The sequence below is a fragment of the Corapipo altera genome, unplaced genomic scaffold (genome assembly GCF_003945725.1).
Source record: "Corapipo altera isolate COAL_440 unplaced genomic scaffold, ASM394572v1 1, whole genome shotgun sequence".
NCBI classification, from domain to species: Eukaryota; Metazoa; Chordata; class Aves; order Passeriformes; family Pipridae; genus Corapipo; species Corapipo altera.
Genome location: NW_020884873.1, coordinates 22,209,217 through 22,224,456, shown reverse-complemented (window position 1 = coordinate 22,224,456; position 15,240 = coordinate 22,209,217). Strand labels below are relative to the sequence as shown.

At 40.5% G+C, this 15,240-nt stretch overlaps 1 protein-coding gene across 6 annotated transcripts in view; it reads right to left on the bottom strand.

The window, feature by feature from the left end:
• Nucleotides 1-15,240, bottom strand: part of NR2C1 (nuclear receptor subfamily 2 group C member 1) — a 51,364-nt gene that overhangs the window by 35,475 nt on the left and 649 nt on the right. Inside the window, exon 1 of one of the 6 annotated variants that reach the window (XM_027657429.1) lies at nt 14,776-14,880. The exons of 3 other annotated variants lie outside the window; for them this stretch is intronic. The gene's annotated coding sequence lies outside the window, so the exon portion shown is untranslated. Of the gene's footprint in view, nt 1-1,512; nt 2,148-14,775; nt 14,881-15,240 lie in introns of those variants that run through there. 2 more of the 6 variants (XM_027657413.1, XM_027657448.1) reach the window with 2 other exon arrangements.

The window sequence follows — 15,240 nt, the reverse complement described above, 5'->3', positions numbered from 1 at the left end:
ACAATTTTCAAGACAGCCAATGTGTTTTATCAATGTTTTCTTATTTCAAATAAAATACTAGCAACAAAATATTGCACTGTTAACACACACAGGGCCAGAAATTGGTACTATTTTGTTACAAAAAACCAAAAAACCAAACCAAACCAAAACAAAACCAAAACAACCAGAAAAAAATATTTAATGTCTTAAAAGAAAATTAGGGTACTATTTAGTAAGAAACACAGTTTTGGGCAAGACAGATATATTTTTTGCAAGGTTATTTCAAAGGAAGACCTTACTGCTTCATAACAATTTGACATACTAGAAATATTGTGCATATGGAAATTCTTCAAAAAATTAAGAGTAAACTAAGCAAAATGCTGACATTCTAGTCTGACCTCAGAGCTGATCCCATTTTGGGTGGGGTTTTGGACTTGAGATCTCCTGATGTCCCCTCCCACCTGGGATATTGTACAACTCAAAGATGCACCATTTTCTTAAGCTACAGAAACAACATGAGTTGCTTGCAATTACAAAAAATCCTCTATTTTTTTTAAATTAGTTTGATTTGCAAAATGTTTAGACTGCTTCCATATAGGTCTACTGTGCAGATATTTTCAAGGACACAATAAACCATTATCTAAAGTTTTACTTCATTACGTGTCTAGTTTAAAGAACTATGCACAAGAAAGCTTATTTTGTGTAGTTTAAACTAATTTTATGGAAAACACATGTTCCCTTATCTCCACCTGTTGAGACAGCAGTAACATCTTCCATTTTGCAATTAGTCTCTAGTACTTTCTACATTACTTTCCTGAAACAAACTAGATTATGTATTATTTTCCCATCAGAAAACCCTGTTACAAAGTATGATTATGACCTCCTCAATTTTAGCCATATTTACCAACAGAGCCTACAGCTTTACCTTTATTTACAGCTTTGCCTCCATTTTATGCTTTTCTAAAACTCCTGCAGAATTAACATGTTCCAACAAGAATACTTAATACTAATTATTACTGCTATAGCTGTGTTGCACTAGCTCAGCAGCAAATGGAAATCAACAATGCCATACAGTGAAAAGTTTGGCTAGTGAAAGCTACAGTCCAATACTGAGCTTGCACAGGAGGCAAAATCTGGAAAACTGCTTTTACAGAAATTGATTCAGACATCAGGAATAATACAAAAAAAATCTTATATCTGTGGCACTGCAAAATTATAATTAAAGATTCTCTTTAATGTTCTCTGTCATACAATTACTTCAAATTAACATAGTAACACATTAATATTTTGGCCACCAAGTCAGTAAATGAAAGAAGGAGGTACCTAATTTCTTCAAGCCTCTCCTGCTACCTTATTCAAAACAATTCAGTCACCAAAATGGCCAGCCCTGATCTGTCTCATGGCCTGAGCTTTCAATATCTCTCCCTGCTCCCACTACTGATACATCTGTGACTTTGCAGCCAAGAGCAAAGTGTTATTTTTGTCAGTGTTAGTTCTCAGCCCAAGGAATGACTTGCTCTTGCTATACATTACCCTGCAAATGCTACTCCACCAGTGGTGGAGGGGAACTGTAGGTCACACCTTTCCACAGCAGCTGCAATTTCCATCATCTTAAGCCATCTGAAGCCTCCCATGCTTTCCCACAGCTCTGTAATTTGTTGTGAGATGAGCCCTGGAGCTTAGACACACTTATTTTTAGATCTTACAGAAAACCTGGTGAAGAAACAAGAAACAGAATGAAAAAAAAGCAACATACAGCCAGAGGTGAAGTGGCCTAGCACAGACTTCGAATCCATAAGCTCCACAACTTGGAGATCAACATCGATCTATCTTCTTGCTTTGCTATTTCTAGAAAGGGTATGATTTTCTAATTATGAGAAATGTAAGTCAAAGCTACTTAAAAACAGTGAGGAACATAGTGCAGCTGCAGAAGTTTCACACACATATGCTTACTTAAACTTTGTATTGTCTAGTAGAAACACTCTTCAGCACAGATCTTTCAACTTTTCAGCCTTAGTAGTTAGCCCTCCAGCAGACAGATACTGAACTTTTCAAGTTCTAACACAGAACTAAATGGTGTCTCATCTTTGAGATGCTGAACTTTATGCTCTTGAGCTTGGAATTTGTGTTCTTTGCCAGACTGCCAAATCCTCACCAAGAGTATAGGTAGAATTCTGTTTTGGTGCTGACACCTCTCTGCAACAAGAGAGGTGCTGTTTTGGTGCTGACACCTCTCTGCAACAAGATCTCTCTTGTGAGCAAGACAAATAGCTATGAGAGCAGGTATTTTTACATTATTAATTCAGGGTTATCAAACAGCACTAATAAAATACCGAAAATACTCAGGTCTCTCAAATCCAGAACTAGCCATAAGTATCCCTTATTCTTAGAAGCAATGTAATTATATTCTGTTTTACTCCTAAGAGCAGTGGAAATGGTTCTCTAAAAGAGATTCCCTGACTTGATGCTGTATTTTTGCAGGAATCCTAAATTAGAGATGAGAAAAAAGCAGGAAGGAATTTGGAACAGAATAGTGTGTTATCCAAAAACAACCTCCAAGATGTACTCAATTGTAGCAATAATCTAAAAACTCCCAAAATAAATAAAATTAAAGAAAACCCAAAGGGCAGTGGTAAGCAAATCTTCTGACAAACTGTTTAGAATGAAACAGCTTTAAAGGTAATGCCTGTTAAATAAAAACCTAATGAAATTACAATGGACTTTGAAAGCCTGAGTAGATTAATATTTCCTAAATAAGTGATGTTCCTGTCCTTCCCCAATCAGAAAGATTTTATTGGTCAAAAAGATTTTCTTTGAAATATGATTCTCAGAATTAAAAAAGAGAAATCTGTGTTCACAGGAGTTTTCAAACCCAAGTATTTCTGAACTTGAATTCACGAGCTATGAGCTTCAAGTACGAATCCCATACATCTCAATCCTGTTGAGACACAAAAACCTCAAACAAACAAACAAACAACAAAAAAATGCTTTTCAATTGCTTATCCAGTCATTCTGTTCTGCTAGTTAGATCATCCTGCAGCTCAGAGGCACACTTCTACAGTACAGACTCAGTAAGAAACAAAAAGACTGACCTTCAGAATCAAGAGGTGTGTGCTTTAAGGAATTACTTTGCACCTGCTACTTAGTTCTGCTAAAGCAGATGCAACTGCTCTCATAGCCAAGATGTATTTCAAGTCAGCTTGAAAACTGAAAGTGATTCAAACTGACGTGTTTTACCTTGGAGTGAAGCAGTGAAGGAATACATATGTATTCAACTGTGAAGCACCAGTCATAGGGAAATTAGCTCTCAGAGAGGCATAAACCATTACAAGTGAATTTTTGAGATTTATCTAAAAGAGACATCTGCTTCTCATTTGAACTAGACTTGCATGAACACAGGATTTCAAGTATACAAACAAGACTGAACTCTTACAATGAAGAGGAACCTAGAGAAAAGGTTGAACCTGTCCTATCTCTTCATGCTGTCTGGAATAAGCACAAAGAAATTCAACCTATGGATGCAAACCCAACTGTCAAAACTGGACAAATCATCTGAACATGAGCATGTGAGGCACGCACACAATGGAAAGGAACATACTTGCTGAGCATTACTGACAAGAACTGACATATTAATCGATGTTTTATATTTTGACACTTGCAATATCAATTTGCATAAACATTCAGTAGTAGGTTCTTTTGTGTGTTGTGGCCTTATTTAACTTGGTGATCTCTAAACACAAAGGCACTGACAAAGCCAGTAACACCAGCACTCTGTATTAAAATATCTTAATTTAAATCACCTCCAATAAACCATGTGACCTTGCTCTGAAGAGTACATATAACGGTGAAAAAACTCACTGACTTCAATATTTCAATTACAAACTTTTAGGCAGCATTTCATGTTGCAGCTCAACTACTGAAATGGAGAGCTGAAAAAGGCATTCCTATCCCATTTCCCATTTTTGCTTTATTACTTCATCTCTTCTTGCACTGGCATACACTGAGAAGTCATTCCAAGCAACTAAACTAAGAAACCTCTTTCTTAGTTGCAGAGTCAGGTAATAGTTTCAAAGGCAGTTTGAACAGAATTACAGCTCACACCCAGGAAGGAGGTCATCCTGACCAAGCTGTGGTGGTTTTGACCACATACTAGGAAAATTCAACTCACTAAAGACAAAAAATTCACCTGGCAGATATGGAGTAAACATCTGCTAGGTAAGCACACTGACCTGATTTACCTGGCAGTCAGATTCATTCTACCACAGACAAAAGGGAGAACACGTTGTTAGAAGGCAAGAGAGGGAGGAAAAGAGGGGAGATTAAGAAAGAGGCAAACCTCCATTTCCACTGTTGTTGTTGGGAAGCTGAAAATTCAGTTGAACTGCATGATAAAACTGTACCCTTTTCTTCTGGCCCAGCTGGCTGCCCAATGCAGCTCACCCTGGAATCAGACAAGCTCCACAGCCAGTTATGTGAAGCAGCAAGGCCACTTCTTTGAGGAGCAGCCACATGCTGTGCATCTTGCCCTGGGGGCAGGGCACCAGGACAGGTCAAGGGGAACTGGCTATCTAAAAATTCTAAGCTAACTCTGGGACAGCTGTAAGAGTTTTGCAGCTCACATTTGGCTTACCTAAGGTATCTATGTTAGACTTCACATCAGCTATGCTTAATTACTCTTTAGAGATCCCTGCGAGGAATTAAGCAGGAGAAAAATGCTTCAGCTATTTTTCTTCTGTTATGTGAACTTAAAAATTGAGCACATTTTTCATGTTTTCAAAAGTTTCTTTCCCTGAGTTGCTCCAGCCAACATTCTCAAAAGCTGAATTGTTTCATATGAAATGATAAATATATTCTAAACTCAAAGCTACCTGGAACTGAGAAATATTCCTTTAACACTTTATTATAAACCTTCATTTTCCAACAAAGACTTGGTAGATGAGGAAAAGGCTATGGATGTTGTTGATCCAGACTTTAGTAAAGCCTCTGACACCACCTCCCACAGCATTCTCCTGGACAAACTGGCTGCTCATGGCTTAGACAGGTGCACTGTTCCCTGGGTAGAAAACTGGCTGGATAGACAGGCCCGCAGAGTGGTGGTGAATGGTGCTACATCCAGTTGGCAGCTGGTCAGCAGTGCTGTTCCTCAGGGCTCAGTATGGGGGTCAGCCCTGTTTAATATCTTTCCTGACAACCTGGAAGAGAGGATCGAGGGCACCCTTGGTAAGCTGACAGATGTCACTAGGCTGGGCAGAAGTGTTGACCTGCTGGAGGGTAGGAAGGCTCTGCAGAGGCATCTGGACAGGCTGCATCACTGGGCCAAGGCCTGTGGGTTCTCATTGGCTGCTGGCTGAATGTGAGCCAGCAGTGTGTTCAGGTGGCCAAGAAGGCCAATGGCATCCTGGCCTGTATCAGAAATAGTATGGCCAGCAGGACTAGAGCTGTGACTGTCTCCTTGGCCATGGTGATGCCACACCTTGAGCTGTGTCCAGTTCTGGGCCTCTTACTACAAGAAAGATGCTGAGGTGCTGGAGCGTGTCCAGAGAAGGGCAACGGAGCCAGTGAAGGGTCCAGAGCACAAGTCTGATGAGGAGTGTCTGAGGGAGCTGGGGGTGTTTAATGTGGAGAAAAGGGAGCTCAAGGGGACCTTATTGCTTTGTACCTGAAAGGAGATTGTAGCCAGGTGGGAAGCAGCTACTTCTCTCAAATAACAACGGACAAGACAAGAGGAAACCACCTCAAGTTTAGATTGGATATTAGGAAAAATGTCTTCACTGAAAGGGTGGACAGGTGTGGGAACAGGCTGCCCAGGGAAGGTGGAATCACCATTCCTGAAGTGTTCAAAAGGCACATGGATGTGGCACTTAGGGATATGGTTTAGCAGTAAACACAATCGTGCTGGGTTAACAGCTGGACACAATGTTTGAGGTTTTTTTTAACCTTAATGATTCTGACTTTAACTATCATCACGGTCTGAGTTTTGATCTTCAATAATTAGAAGTGATCTTTGAGGTATTCTCATCTAATGGGAATCTTCCTGATTTCAGAAATATTTTCCACACTTGTCAAAACATGCCACACATCTTCAAAGCACACACCAGGCAATATATGAGGAATGTTTATTGCTAGTATAGGAAAGAAGTAGATTGAGTCAGATAAGTGATAGTTTCTCCCCTGAGAGTACTCCATTCTCCTTTCAAAGGTGATAAACCAAAAACTTTATCCAGATGCTTACAACTACTAATCACGCTTGAATTTCCTTTCTAAAGTTATCTAAAACATTGAAGGGATGAGAGCTGGCATTCTAAAAGAGAGCAGAGTACACAACATGAAAAAAATTGCACATACTTTAAGGATCTTCTTTATAATGTCCAAGAACTGTAATATATTATTACCACAAGAGAGAAAGGAGAGCCAAAGCTCCTGTCAATACATCAAGGACTACATTGTTTACAAATACAGCCCAAATATTTTTTACTTCATTTATCTCTCACTTTGAATACCTTGCAAAAATTATTTACTTTGCTCAGTTTCAACTAGCAAGTGTTTATTTGCTTATAACTAAAGTATTTCTTAATTGCTCTGCTGGTTTCCCTGTTTCACATCAGACTTAAGATCCTTGCCTTTACTTTTACCACAAAGCTTCTGAAAAATGAAGTGTTAAGAAATGCTTTGTCCATCAGCTAATGATACTGTCACAGCTTAAGCTCTTACTTCCTTCTATAACTTTTTGCAGATCTACCGCTAATATTTGAAACACTGTAAAATTACAAAACAAACATTAAATTTCTTACATTTTCCTTAAAAGAGATGTGTTGCTGAAAACTAAGTCAAATCAACAACATTTAGGACTGTCAACGTGATTAGATCATTGCCTCTGCAAATGTCCATTACATTCTGGTTTTGTACCCTTGTATTCCCCTTTAGTCTGTAATGATCCCTTTGTGTTTTTTCTCATTAGTGGTAAATTTCTGGGCACAGGGAAAGGCTCTGTTTCTATTGCTCTAAGTACAGAGTAACACAAATATCAGCATCTGTACTTATACTAATTAGACCTGCTTTACAAGTATAATCACTGCATTTGTTCTCTACCTGTTACATTTATTTCTTAACTGTTTGACAGTATAACTTCCACATAATTAAATTAAAAATGAAGCTTTTTCAAAAACCTTTGAAGAAAATAAGACAGAACTATACATCCATCTCTCTTCTTTGCAAAATCTCAGTCCCCCAATCAATTTATTAAAGCAGCACCTAGAAGCAAGCATTTTGACAGAAGACAGGCATTAGACTTCCTGTGTATTACTTAAAATGCATTTATTGCTTCTCTCTTCAATCTTCAGACTCAAAATGCTACCAAAATCGCTTTCTGTACGTAAATCCGACATATTGTTAGTTTATGCCCCTAGTAAATGGATTAGTGAGCCTTCTTGTCCAGAGTCAGAATTATTTTTAAATGCATCACTATCATCAGTTAGCCCAAACTGGGTGATGTTGAAGCTGGCATCATCAAGTCCAATAGTTTTCCATTCCTTTTTTAGATAAGCACTCAGTAAGCCAACGTGTTAGTGGAAAACTTTCATTAGTTTGCACCAATTAAACCACTCCTCTTTACTTCTTTCTCAGTTTTTATATGCCAGTTTTCCCAATGTCAAAGTAACCTAGGAAATACTTCCTTTTTAAAGTATTTCAGGCTTACTTCAACTGAAATGGGTCAGGAAACATTCCCACGAGAGCAGACAGCAGTTTTGAGGGTTGGCAGTCAGAAGCGCTAACCTCTCCACCAGTACAGTTATACCCAGAAGACATCAATGTTTAATTCACCCTTCTCCAGGGACAAAAGTTATACAACTTTAATTGTCCCAGTAGGAGGTTCCTACTAATAGGATTTCAAAATATTATACCAGTGTAGACTAAGGCCTTAAAAGCAGTAACCAGCATATTTCTTTATGTTTGGATGCTCCATTTGATATAAAAGGTAACATCTCTCATTCTATTACATTACACTGCTGGTATAGCTCCCCCACTATCAAGTACCTTGATTCTGATGTAAAACCCTTTAAATGACCAGTTTTACTGGTACAAAAATGATGTTTGTAAAATTTTAGAAGTTTTAACTTATCCTGCTGGCACTGTCAAACCAGTTTGACTATGTATGTATAGAATGAATAATGATTCTGATAATTACTATGTATATATGGATGGAATGTGTCTTAATACAGGGGTCTTTCCTAGATTAAATCCACCTGTTAAACTAATAAAGTTACACAAGTATGTTCTAGATACTTTAGAAATACAGGCACATTAACTAGTTATGACTGTAGAAGTTACTGTGAACTTTACTTTTTTGTTCTTATATCAGTGTGCTGGGTTTGGCTGGGGTAGAGGTCATTTTCTTCACAGTGACTAGTATGGCTGTGTTTTGGATTTGTGCTGAACACAGGGTTGATAATGTAGAGATGTTTTTGTTATTATTGAGCATGACTTACATGAGACAAGACCTTGTCTGGTTTTTGTACTGCTACGCTGGCAAGGAAGTTGGGGATGCCTGGGAGGTTGGGAGGAGACACAGCTGGGAGAGGTGACCCAAGGGATATTCCATACCATATGAGACCATGTTCACTATATAAAAAGGGAGAAAGAAAGAGGAAAAGGAGTCATTTGGAGTGACGGCATTTGCCTTCCCAAGTAACCATTACACATGATGGGGCCCTGCCATCACATTAGATGTTCAGTCATTTCCCTGCCCCAGAGATGGCTGAACACCTATATCTGCCCATGGGGAGCAGTGAATTAATTCTTGTTTTGTTATTGTGTGCAGCTTTTGTTTTCCCTGTTAAACTGTCTTTATCTGAATCTATGAGTTTTCTGGCTATATCCCTGCCAGTTCTCTCCCCAGTCCCGCTGGTGGGGGAGTGAGTGAGCAGCTGCACAGGGCTTGGTGGCTGGCTGGGGTTAAACCAAGACACACAGGACACAGTCAGATACAGGAAGATCAACATGTCTTTTTAGGAAAGCTCAAAAGGTTAATGTAACAGAAAACTGGAAGAGAAGAAGAAGCTGTCTTAATCTCTCTCTGTAGTCATACTGCTTCACTACTGAATGATTTCAACACATATCAAAATGAACTAAGGATTTTAGTTCAGGTCATCACACTTGGCTTTGTGTGCTCTGTAAAGCTTAAAATGGAAACCAGTCTTCATTTTCATTTTCAAACTCTTCATATACTAATTAAGAATTCTGTATAGCCTGTGCCAAATTTGTTGAATAAATTCCTACACATAACAATTCCTTAACTTAACAATTCCTCTATGATTAAATGTGCCTGAGTTAGTGCTTAAAAGAAGTAACAGAACCCCCTAAGATTTCTTTATACTTTAGTTTTCCGCAATGCTTTACAGATAATAAATTAAGCCAAGGAATCCAAACACATTTGTGAAACAAGTGATGCTACTGAGCTCAGTGCTTCACACAAGAAAAGCTCAATGAACACAGCAAACTAAATGAGCTATTCTTGGATTATCGTTCTATAAACCATACTGCTCAAGATGGTAGAACAGTTGGTAGACTTAAAGGAGTAAGACTCTCATTAGCAACAAACTAAGGAATATTTATGTGACTCTTGACACCCAGTTAGATACTGTTTTTTAAATTCACATGAGATCAAGATTTAGAGAGTGCATACGTAAGAGACAGGTAACAATAGCAAACTGAAGCAGCTAGACCTGCAGGCAAGCAAGGGAAAATGAGATGCTTATAAAAGCATAAGGGAATAATTAAAAGGCACACAGCAATACCGAGACACATTTGTAGGCATGCCTGTACAATTAATTTAAAATCATTGCTCTCACTACTTTTTCATGTAAGCAAGTGCTACAGTGGGAGGAAACACTAGAAAACAGAATTGCTAGGACAAATATTCAGGTGACTGATAAGTCCTTCTTACAGTTTGGGCCACCCAAGGGATAGTCTCATTTTTAGGCCTGGGCTTCTGTCGCTTTCATCATGCTATCTCTAGAACCTGCCTGAACAGCTACAGGTGAACTGATTGAGCTCACCAGCCCCACAAACAACTGGGAAAGGAAGGAGGAGGAAAGGCAAGGGGGGCTGTCTGCAAGCTGAGTCTCCACTCACAGGAGCACTGGCTACATGCCAGAGCTAGGTAAGGAGAGGCATTCAATCAGGTCAAGCTGCCCTGCGTAATGTCAGCCGCAGCCTGCATCTCCACCTGAAGCTTGCAAAAGGAATAAGTAAGAAAAAAACCAAACTGGTTCCCTGCACCAGAGCTGAAGATGCACAACAAACCAGACCAGGAAGCTCATCTGGCTGAAGACTTTGCCATTCACTGGATTAGGTTCAGCCAGGTCCATTCTACCTGGCACCAACACAGCATAGCAAGTACAAACCCTTCTTTCTGAACACATGGATACAGTACATACCCTACAGTATAATTACAGCATTTCATGAGAGAGAGCCCAACTGCTGGCTGACAGTTTTGTCCCCCTCTGCATTTGCCTTTGTGGTTGTATAGCTGTAAGGTAAGCTCATCTACAAACTTTATTCACCCTGCACCTAACAATTGTTAAACATAACACAGGAAAAGCAGGTAGAAGCAGAACAAAGACCACTTCTTTTTGGAGAAAAGCCCATGTTACATCAGCTTATCTATTGTGCCAAATTGCCCATGCAGGTGTTATGCAAGATTACCATTTGGACATTTGGAGTATTCCCTGAACTACAGCCATAGACAAGGTAGTTGATACCAGAAGGTACACTATGGAAATCAGCAAACCTCTTCAACTACTAATAATAACACAACCCTTACAACTTGCATATATTCATATCCATGGAAACTTCCTTCAGACAAAAAAAACCCCCACCACAACAAAACTGAGTTTCACACACATCCTTCCAGTAAATCACTGTTGACAATGTTTCATGTAAAATATGCCGGGGGATGATCAGATTAAGAGCAGCCCTGGAGAGAAGGACTTGGGGGTGCTGTTGGATGAGAGGCTGGACATGACCCAGAAATGTGCACTTGCAGCCCAGAAAGCCAATCCTGTCCTGAGCAGGATCAAAAGCAGCACGGCCAGCAGGGTGAAGGAGGGGATTCTGCCCCTCTGCTCTGCTTTTCTTGAGAGGAGGGCCACCGAGTTGATTAGAGAGATGGAGCACCTCTCCAGTGAGGAAAGGCTGAGAATATTGGAATTGTTCAGCCTGGAGAAGAAAGACTTCAGGGTGACCTCCTTCCAGTACCTGAAGGGAGCCTACAAGAAAGATGGAGAGAGAATTTTTCCAAGGGCATGTAGTGACAGGACAACTGGTAATGGCTTTAAACTGAGAGTAGGTTTAGATTAGATATTAGGATGAAATTCTTTACTGTGGGGGTGATGAGACACTGGAACAGATTGCCCAGAGAAGCTGTGGATGTCCCATCCCTGGAAGTGTTCAATTCCAAGTCAGATGGGGCTCTGAGCAACGTGGTCTAGTGGAATGTGTCCCTGCCCATTGCAGGGAATTTGGAATGAGACGATCTTCAAGGTTTCCTTCCAGCCAAAGTCATTCTATGATTCCCTTTTTTTTTTTTTAATTTGTTATCAACTCCACAGGATTAGATTTTGTTAGGGGTGGTGTGTTCTTTCGTGTCTGTAGGGATTTTTGTTGGGTATGGGTTTTTTTTTTTAAATTTCTATGTGTGAAAAACACTCTGCAAAAAACCTTCAGATTACGTCAGTGATGAGTGAAACCATTAGTCATGTTGATACTTACACTGTTCTGCTAATACTTCAAAGGAAATATATTACCAAAATAAATGGGGCAGTTCTCACACCACAAAGTTACTGCTAAGTTATAAAGAGCAACCTCAATTTCTTTGGAATGAAATAACAATTAATTAGAACTAATATAACAATAGTAGAGGGTTTGGCTTTAGCTTTTTGGTGGTTAATATTTTTCAGGTTTCCAGTTTCACTTCCTACAAAGGCAGACAAATACTGCGCTTAGTCCAGCCTGGCTTACTATCAAGTTGAACAAAAAGTAATCTAAGTTAAAGAAAACTGAACAGACTTTTAGAGAAGGCCTGGCAAAGTCAACAAAATTAATGTAAATATTGATATAGAAAGGCAGTTCCTACACCATGATTTTCAGAAAGGAATGTATTTCCTTAAAAAATCCACAGTACTGCATCATAAGTTCAGCAGAAAAATAGTCTGAAGACATCCTCAAATCTTTGTTCGTGAAGCCTAGCCATGATGATGATGATGCATCATAAGATACTCAGGACTTGCTCAGAAAGCTCATACCATCTTCCATTCTCAGAGAACTGGAATTTTAAAAAGTTTGAGTTTTCAAAAAAGAAATACTTTGTTGATTTCCAATTCTGGTGACCAATGCAGTAATCTCTAGAATTAAAAGCTGTTAACTGAAGGGTAAAAATATAGACAAGTCTGAATACACAAAAGTAACAATTCAATTAACTGTACCTCAGCAATTTTATCCATGAAATTCTACTGATAAAATTCTGTTTTGCAGCAGCTTGCCTTCTGCCGATAATGTACAGACACAAGTTTAAAGTGCTAAAAGCAGCTTGAAACAGCACTGAGAGGAAAAAAAAAAAAGGTAAAAGCTTTGCCAGAAAGTATCCCAGGTACAGTTTAGTTTCCTGGTCACTGTTGGGTTGCACGCTGCATCCTGTGTGTGACAAAAAGGCAGACAGCTGTGCCAGCCAGAGCCTGTGGCCCCAGCACCAACCCCAGCAGTTTATGCTCCTTCCCAATGGATGTTAACTCAAGTCTGAGAGCTCCCTGACCTGCATCAGCCAAAATAACTCAGGTTACCAAAGGTTGCTATTATAACTGCTTAAGCCAGGCTGGCTGCTGTAGCAGGAAAGACACACACACCCTCTACCAGCTACAGCACTGCCAGCTGAGATCCACACTTAGTCCTCCAGCAGAACAAACATGTACACATTACCGCTGCAATGCCACTCTGTTCCTTATACACAGTTAAGCTCCCTTATTTAAGCAAAGGGCATTGCTTTTTTTCAGCTTCTTTGACCCAAACATTGAACACAGCTTACTTTCTTTAGGAAGACTGCTTTCCTTCACAAACTCTAGGGAAACTCCAGCAATTTCACTGACTGCAAAAACTTTAATTGCATAATACAAAGAGTACACAACAAATCAAAACAAAAATTGAGTAAAAGCGTAGGTAACAAACTAGTCTTACTATTGTAAATTTTGGATTTTACATTACAGATGAAAGCCAGTTTTCACTGTACTAGCACATCAGCTGTAAGCATTCTGTAGCTGTATTTCACACATGAACTATTTAACTGCATGCTACAATATCAGTGGGGTTTTGTTTGGTTTCAGACCCCTGTGGACCCATCCGCCCCCCCCTTTATTAAGAGAATACAATCATGAAATAATTAATGTTGAAATATACTTCTGGAGGTCATCTGGTCCAACCCATTTTCCCCAAAATCAACGTCAGCTTCAGAGTTACACATGCTGCCTAGGGCTTCGTCTTCAGAGGCTAAGAAGCTTGAACAGAAAAATCAAGGTAGGCTTTAAAAAAAAGCCAAAACCATAAAAAAACCCCAAACAAACAAAGAACGAATCTTCCCTCCTATTCCACAATCTAGCCTGGGATATGGCTATTCTTAAAGATATCAGAAGTCCCACAAAACTTGTTCCCTTTAAGAGAACATTTCACAAGAAAATACAAGCAGTAAGAAAACCAGAAATATTAAAAAGAATTGAGGACAAAAAATTAAAGCTAGTTAATTTATCTACTGCGATAGATTCTTTCTGTAATAAGCATCTTGATCTGTTGTAGAATGTAGCAGACTTAGCAAGTGGTGTCCAACCATTCAGCTAGAGCAGTCTGCGGGAACCACAGAAGCAGCTGAGGACTGTCCAACCCTCTGGGTAACCTCAGTTATGGTCTGCAATGTCTTGGAGAAAGAGCTACAGAGAGAAGCAGTCACATTTCACAGACCTTAAGACTTCCCTCAAACAAGTGTCCCTGAGCAAAGCTGTACAGCAAGGAGTAAGCGGTGGGCTAAATGCTCTGTTAGACATCTTGTGTTGCAACTGCCTACATGGCCTAAAGCGGGGTTGGGAGAAATATTCATAAAATTATTTTCAGGTAAAAATGCTGTTACAGAAAAAGCCATCCAAAATTATCAAGTGTAGAAGAATGTATCACCAGATGAATGCTGCCTCGACCAGCATAGAAACTGTGATGTTTTCCCACCCATCTAATACTTCTATTTCTACTTATATAATGCTGATTCCAAAACCAGGAAGCTGTCCTACAGAAAACTATCTGAATTTTTGCCATCTTGTTTTTCTATGAGATGGGTGTGGATGCAGCTCTTTCTGCTACTAAACCACTTTCCCAAGTCCACTCTGCTGAAATTAGCAGCTTCGGATCAGAGATTGCACATAAGAAGAATGAATATCCAACTCAGTTTTTCAAGAATCACGTCCAAACACTCGTCTTGCAGTAAAACCAGTATCAAGACTTTTTCCTCTCCTGTTGTGTAAGTTCACTTGTACAATACATGGCATCTCCTCTATTCCCTCCACAACGTGCAAATGTAAGCGCATCCTGTGGTACACGCCGTGCTTTTTACTCTTAAAGCAATATATGGCAACACTGAAGAAATAAAGAATTCACAAATTCCGCAGCTTAGAAGAAATACCCCATCCAACGAGACAAAATAAGAAACAGCGGCAGGGTCATCTGACCCAACAAAAATAATACCGGCTGTTGCGCTGGTCATGCTACCTTAACCGAAATATACCCAGACAGCCGCCTGGGATAAATGAGGAGCGAACCGGCGGGGCGATGCCGTCGGCAGGCACAGAGCGGCGGGAAGGGTCGGAGAAGCGCACGTTACCCCGCCGGGAATGTGGAGTCGGGGAGGGGGGAGAAAGGGAGACGCGCAGAGGCCGAGCCCCAGCGCAGAGACAGAGCCCCAGCGCAGTGCCCGGGCCCGCCCGGCCCAGCCCACCCCGCTGCCCCACCAGCTGCCCCGGCATCGCCCTGTCCGGAGGCTTCGCGGGGCCAGCGCCGCGCTCGCTCCCCGCACAAAATGGCTGCGCGGGGCCGGGGCGCAGCTCGAGCGGGGCATCGCCATCGCCCGCCGCCGTCTCCCCTGAGGCTCCCGAGCCCGCCGCGCCCGCGGGAAGCGGCAGCCGGCGCCACCCGGATGCCGGGCGGCGGGAGCGACAAGCGGTTCCTGTAGGTGAA